This window comes from Camelina sativa, chromosome 10 (genome assembly GCF_000633955.1).
Source record: "Camelina sativa cultivar DH55 chromosome 10, Cs, whole genome shotgun sequence".
NCBI classification, from domain to species: domain Eukaryota; kingdom Viridiplantae; phylum Streptophyta; class Magnoliopsida; order Brassicales; family Brassicaceae; genus Camelina; species Camelina sativa.
The window spans coordinates 1288572-1296386 of record NC_025694.1 but is presented as its reverse complement, the minus strand read 5'-3'; the positions used below and the strand labels follow the sequence as shown (position 1 = coordinate 1296386).

Sequence of the window (7815 nt, the reverse complement as noted above, 5' to 3'; positions counted from 1 at the left end):
CAACGAGCCCAAGAGGCCATCAGACAAGCCCCTTCGTCTCCCACTTCAGGATGTCTACAAGATTGGTGGTATTGGAACGGTGCCAGTGGGACGTGTTGAGACTGGTTTGATCAAGCCCGGTATGGTTGTGACCTTTGCCCCCACAGGGTTGACCACTGAGGTCAAGTCTGTTGAGATGCACCACGAGTCTCTTCTTGAGGCGCTTCCCGGTGACAATGTTGGGTTTAATGTTAAGAATTTTGCTGTGAAGGATCTTAAGAGAGGGTATGTCGCCTCCAACTCCAAGGATGACCCTGCCAAGGGAGCTGCCAACTTCACCTCCCAGGTTATCATCATGAACCACCCTGGTCAGATTGGAAACGGTTACGCCCCAGTCCTCGATTGCCACACCTCTCACATTGCAGTCAAGTTCTCTGAGATTTTGACCAAGATTGACAGGCGTTCTGGTAAGGAGATTGAGAAGGATCCCAAGTTTTTGAAGAATGGTGATGCCGGTATGGTGAAGATGACTCCTACCAAGCCTATGGTGGTTGAGACTTTCTCCGAGTACCCACCTTTGGGACGTTTTGCTGTGAGGGACATGAGGCAGACTGTTGCAGTCGGTGTCATCAAGAGTGTTGACAAGAAGGACCCAACTGGAGCCAAGGTTACCAAGGCTGCAGTCAAGAAGGGTGCGAAGTGAACTACCATAATCAAAACTCTATCCGCAGATGAATTAAAAAATGTTGTTAGTTTGTTTACTTGGCCGCTTGTTTGTGTTACAGCTTCGTCACTTCTCCATCAGTTCGTTGTTCCCGGAACTGGGTTCTTGATCGGAGGTGGCGGAGCTAATTTAGCACCCGAGCTTTTTGTTTTTTTGCCTTGAAATTGTGTTTTGATTTTGAACTTTTTTGGAGATTATGTTATATTGTGATACTCTGCTCTCTAATCTTAGTCTAATATTCTCTGTGTTGCGTTTATCTGTTGGTTTGGACATTTTCTTAGCACATGACAAGAAACATTACTACATAAATCATAATTGTTAGAATGGAGAGAAAGTATATAGTGCTACAAGGATGAGATTTGAATGCTCATTTGAGCTGTGATCCAATCGTAATTGAAGTACACGGATTGAATGTTTTGTTTTAAGAGGATTTATATCTTATTTTATTTTAAAAGAAAAACTAAATTTGTAATTGTTTTTAGTCAACGCTTCATGGTTGATCTGAGTGATCCTCAAGCTGACAAGCCATGATCAAAACAATCCTAATATGATCTCAGTGATCAAGCCATGATCACAATCCCAATCTGATCAAGTCCAGTCAATTCATGATTAAACTCAGTTAATTAGTCAAGGTATGCAAAACCTGGAATCTGGCCTACAGTCATCACCTAAAGAAACTTGATTTTTTTCTCATGTAGTGCCCACAATGTATGGCTAGTTTCCATCTACAAATCAGTCAAGAGGGAACCATTCATGTCAACGATCGAGTTTGTTTCTTTTTACTGAGTTTAAAGTTCAACGACTTCACTTCAAATGCAAAAGTTCAAGTGTAAATATAGGATAAGTTTACTTTTTTTCCTTTTCTATTTCGCTATGACAGTATAGATAGATAAACATCTACGGTAGAAGTTTATATATTTGAATTCGTTTTTAATTATAGTTTCACTAAACTGAAAGAGAAAAATAATTTAATTAGCCAAATAGATGCAGAAAAGTATATTATATAAACCACAAAATGGATCAATACAATATTCAGAATATGATACCAAAGAAAAATAATAAATGGAAATGTAGTATGCGTTCGCTTTAAATTGAAATAACACAAACACAATAATCTTTTCTGAGATTATGGGCTATGGAATGGGCTCTATACAAATAAATATTTTTGGGTCTAACTTAAGTTATAGAGCCCACGCAATATTAATGTTAGAAAACCCACACGCATCATAGATATAAAAACCCACACGCATTAGTTGCGCGTAGAGCGCGTTTACCAAATTGTGTGGACTAGTAGTCCGCACAGCCACGGACTTTTTTTTTTTCTGGACCGCAGCGGATCAGTCCGTTTAGGACTGCGGGTGTCATATTCTTGTCCAGATCCGCTCCACATAAATAAATGGGTAAAAGGATTGGCCCGCGGGCATCTGTGTTCTTCTGTTTTTTGTTTGATGCAATGATGTTCTATGGTTTTATTTGGTGTTGAATGCTGATCAGTTTGCCAACAAATAAGAAAAACTTCTATCTTTAACAGGTTTTACTTTATCACTAACGTTGGTGACTTAGTGTGTTTGTTTCATACTTAGAACTGAAACTATAACTCAAAGTTTTGCTCACCTGTCACTTATGTGAGTCGAGAAAACATAATTGTGGACTAAAGAGATTGAGTTTGTTGAGTTAAACATAAGTGAAGAGCAAAACATGAACTGAGAGTCTGAAAACTGCAGAAACAAACAAAAACCTGCAATTCAATCCAAAACCTGCAACTTTCAATGTAATAAAACCTGCAATTCATGTAATAAAATCCAAAACCTGCAACTTTCAATCCAAAACCTGCAATATAATCTCTTGTGTCACACAATTACCACTTACCAGCTTAAAACCTGCAAATAGAACAATATAACTAAACATTGGTACATGTTCAAACGAAAACCTGCAATTTCCAAAACCTGCAACTTTAAAAAATATCAAACCTGCAAATAAAATCTGAATCGCTGAAAATTTCAATCCAAAACCTGCAATAAAATCTCACAAGTCACACAATTACCAGCTTAAAACCTGCAAATAGAACAATATAACTAAACATTGGATTCTGCAAATAAAATCTGAAACTTGCAACTTTAAATTCAATCCAAAACAACACAAATCTGAAAACTGAAACATTGGTACATGTTCAAACTTGAAGCAGAACTGAAACAACTAAAATCAAACCGTAAAATCAAACTAAAACAAAATCCAACAACTTGAAGTTGAACTCAAACTCAATCGTCTTCTTCGTTAGCAGCTTTTGTCTCATCTTCTCCATCATATACTTCATCTTCTTCTACATATATCACAAAGCAACATTGTTAATACACAATTGGTGCTTTTAGAACTAATAAAAAATAATGTGCTTACCTCCTTCATAAGATTCAAAACCCTTTAACCAATTGCGACAACAAATTAATGCTTGAACATTCTTCGGTAGAAGGCGGCTTCTATATTTGTTAAGAACTCTAGTGCAAATACTGAAAGAAGACTCAGAAGCTACAGTCGAGATGGGAATGCTAAGAAGATCACGGGCCATAGAAGCCAAATCTCCAAACCGTGAAGAGTTATCTTTCCAATATCTAAGAATGTCCAAACTCTCAAGACCATTCATTTCCAATGCAGGTTCCTCAAGATACAAATCCAAAGCTGATTTCCCACTGACAACCACAATTGCTTTACGAAAGGCCAAGAAATCCTATGACATTATCAAAAACTTATTATCATAAGAGAAAAAACCTGTGAAACAAAACATAACATAATAAGTCAAAACACAACATAAGAAACTTATATTGTAATTACTAAAGTTTCCTCTTGGTTGTCCATCATTATATTGAACATTTTCACTTGTCTTTGTTGAAGGTTGTGTAGTCTTTGATTGATTCTCATATACTTTAAAAAGCTTGCGTAGTTGAGAACGCAAATGGTTCATCTTTCTCTCACAAGAGCTCATATCAAGTTTTCCAAAACAGAATTCTGCAAGACTCAACTTCAACCTCGGATCAAACACATTTGCCTTTGCAAAAGTATCACTAACTTCTTCCCAGTACTTATCAAATCTCTCCTTCATTGGCACAATCATTTATCTTTCATTGGTTCTTCTCATTCATTGTCAGCCAACTTTGAATTATCCAAACTTGCATAAAGTATAAGTTAGAAGTTGGATATGTAGAACCTGAGATAAGATTAGTGATCACATCAAAAGGCTCTAAGAAATCACTCAGCTGCTTCAATCGATGACATTCCTCTTATGATGGTGACACTTGTAGTTTTTGGGATCTACAACTTTCAGATTACCAAATGCAGCTCGATATTTGAGAGCCTTGTCCAGCATTTTGTACGTAGAGTTCCACCTTGTTTTAACATCCAACAGCAAACCAGCCTTCAGATTTAAACCAACATTCTGAACACACTTCGCAAATAACACCTCACGATGTGTAGATCCTTGAACAAACTTGATACTTTCCCTAATCTTATCTAATGAACCACCAATTGTGACCAACCCCCGTTGAACAATGATATTAAGAATGTGTGCTGCGCATCTAACTTGGAAAAACTCTCCTCCACACAACAAATCATCTTTGATCATAAGCTGAGATTTGACCATGTCCTGCATTGTACCATTGTTACTAGCATTGTCTACTGTGATGGAACAAATTTTCTTTTCAATCCGCCAATCCTTCCATTTCTCAAGAATCTCCATTGCTAAGTGTGTGCCTGTATGTGGAGGAGGCAAAGCACAAAAAACTAGGATTTTATTTTTCAGATTCCAGTTTTTGTCGATGTAATGTGCTGTTAAGCACATATAGCCCTCATGAATTATTGCAGTCCACAAGTCAGTAGTGAAGCTAATCATTCCAGGAACATTAGGCAATTCTCTCTTTAAGTTATCCATCTCACCCTCATAGAACCTATAAACATCTGCTGCAGCTGTGTTTCGACTGAAAAATTTTACATCCGCATTCAAGTACTTCCAAACTTCCCTAACTCTCTCATACTCAACATAACAAAATGGGAGATCATGCTGGATAATAGACTTAGCTACCATTTCCCTGAAAACATGCTGATTTATCCTCCTAGCTTGCAATCTTGCTTGTGCATTTACCATCATCTGACTAATATCACCATCTTTAAGCTTGATCTTACAACTTTTCAAATGGCGTTTATATGTGTTTGTACCATTTTTGTGTGCATTGAAAGCGTAATCCGACTTGCAGTGTATGCATTGTGCTCTTTCTTCACTCCTCTCCAAGCTATTAACCTTATTAATCAACTTAAAATCTTTCCACACCTCTGAGTATTGCCTTCTCTTCTTTGGTTTGGATGGCATTCCCTTTTCATCTTCATCACCATCAATAAATCCTTCGTCATCATCATCATCTTCATCCTCAAAAAAATTCCTTTTCTTCGACGTTGATGCTTTTGATGACACTTTCTCCCTCTACATTTTAGGTGTTTCTTCTTCAACTCTCACTTTCCTTTTCTGCTGTTTAGCTGACTCTGTTTCACAAAACACTTTTCTTCTTTGCTTTTTAGATACTCCTGATTCATCACAATCTCTCATCTCATTTTCAGCATTTGCAATGTCGATGATTCTCTGAGATTCGAGATCTATTGATCTCAGTTCATAAGAATTCTGCGAATCCTGCAAATAACAATTAACAATAAACAACAGTATAAAGTAAGTAAGTAATCAAACAAACACACAATTACACAAACATATATATGTCAACCTGCAAATCATATACAGAAACCTGCAAATGACAAGTTAGAATACAAAACTTAAAAATCAAAACACAATCAAAGCAAACTTACCATTAGAGATGTGATTATGGCTTCAGTCTCCTAACCGCAAAACCTTCAATGTCGTAAGTGATAACAAGATTACAAGAGGAGCAAACTGAAAAATCTCTTTAGTTTCCTTGATAAACAAACCTAATAGGGTTTTTTCAAGTTTCGATTTTTAGTTTCTGTTTCAATACAAAAACACAAGACAAGAGTCTCTAATAGAAATAGAGGGTTCATACTTTAGCGGGTCACCCTGCAAACCCGCTATCCATAACAGACAAATCTGCTAGGCCCGCCATTGAATGGGCTCTAAAATCATCGTCCAAGCCCGCCTCGTCATAGTACTAGTTGGGCTTGGCCCGCGGATATATGGTCCGCTTGACACCTCTAGAAACCGGAAAGTCCGGAACCGATGATCTTTAACTAATAGTCAATGACTAAGTTAATTCAGAGGAAGTCTCTAGGCCAATGGTTGTTCACCGAAACTGGCTTCCTCTGACATCTGTTCACTGTTGACTATCAGTTGTCGAAAAGAAAAATGAACTATCACATGCATTAAAAAAATCATTAGTATTGCGATTGACCCGGCTTTTATTGTTATGAAGAATGATTTGGTTCACATTGTATTAACTCAAATCGGAACGCGACAGCAAAATCATGTCCCCATCCGTATTTGATATTGCAATCCATATTTTTTTTCCTTGTTTTAATGACTGCTAGCACTGTTTATATAGCTAGCTAGTTTTATTTTTTGCTAATAGACGTATGCATTAAGTTGACTTTACCAGCTCATCAAAGGAGTATGAAACAGATATACATACATAGATAAATGACTTCATGATGCTTCATCAAGGCTTTAATAGTTTGTTAAAATTTTGATTTGGTTGAGAATTGATCGCGAATGGAGACTTGCATGAAGTTTCTGTTTCTCGCTTTTGCCACTTTCTCCATCATACACCAAGTTCAGTCTCAGGATCAACAAGGTACTTTTACTTCTCTCTTTGATATATAGAGCTTGATTTTCCAAAAAAAAAAATCAATATCTTTCTGATGTATCTCTTTGGTTTTACCAGGATTCATCAGTATAGATTGTGGATTACCTTCCAATGAGTCTCCTTATGTCGAACCAGTCACCAATATCACTTACATCTCTGATGCTGGTTTTGTCCACGGAGGAAAGACTGGTACCATCAAAAGAGTCTCTGAGACAGACTTTATCGCAAAGCCGTATGGGGTTTTGAGATACTTCCCTGACGGAACGCGAAACTGCTACAGTTTGAATGTCACTCAAGATACAAATTACCTCATCAGGACAGTTTTTGTATATGGAAATTATGATGGTCTAAATATTTTCCCAAGATTCGACCTCTATCTTGGTCCTAACATTTGGAAGTCCCTAGATCTGAGAAGAACAGGTTTTGGTGCTGTCGTTGAGGAGATAATTCACGTCACAAGATCTAACATGTTGGACATATGCGTTGTCAAGACAGGAACAAGTACACCACTTATATCAGCAATTGAACTAAGACCTTTGCCGTACAATACTTATACTGCACAAACAGGTTCCTTGAAGAATTTAGTGCGCTACTACTTCACCACTTCTAACAAAACAATACTGTAAGTATATGTTAACTCCACTATTTTTTGTTTTTTCTTGCCGTCTACAACTGTCATACACACACTTCCAAATTTGAATCTATGACACGGGAAGAAAATAGTAGTCATACAAACCACGTACGAGACTATTGTCAACCCAAATAGTACAAGGGTTGGTCAATCCATATATTTAATTTTATTGATCTAACGTAAATACTTGAATTTTAATTTGGCAGTCATCCCAAAGATGTTCATGATCGTGTTTGGAATCCGTACTTCCAGCCAGAATGGACGCATATAGACACAACCCTCAACGTAACTGATTCGTCTGGTGGGTATGACTTGCCACAAGATGTAATTGCGACAGCAGCAACACCCACTAATGCTAGTGAGCCATTGACCTTTACCTGGAATTTGGAAAGCTCTGATGATGAAACTTATGCTTACATATATGTCGCCGATATCCAACAAGTGCGAGCCAACGAAACAAGAGAAATCGAAATTGTGGGGAATGGTAAAGTTATTTTCCCACCTTATCGTCCCAAGAAGTTTGAAGTAGAGATGCTAACCAACACTGTACCACTAAAATGTGAGGGAGGGGTATGTCGAGTGCAGTTTTCAGAAACGCCGAGGTCGACTCTTCCACCCTTGATGAATGCCTTGGAGATTTTCACGACCATTGAGTTTCCACAATCAGAAACAAA

At 37.5% G+C, this 7815-nt stretch overlaps 2 pseudogenes; both read left to right on the top strand.

Annotated features, from left to right (window-relative positions):
* Positions 1-716, top strand: part of LOC104716375 — a 2469-nt pseudogene extending 1753 nt beyond the window's left edge.
* The window catches only part of LOC104719937, a 4582-nt pseudogene continuing 3146 nt past the window's right edge, over positions 6380-7815 (top strand).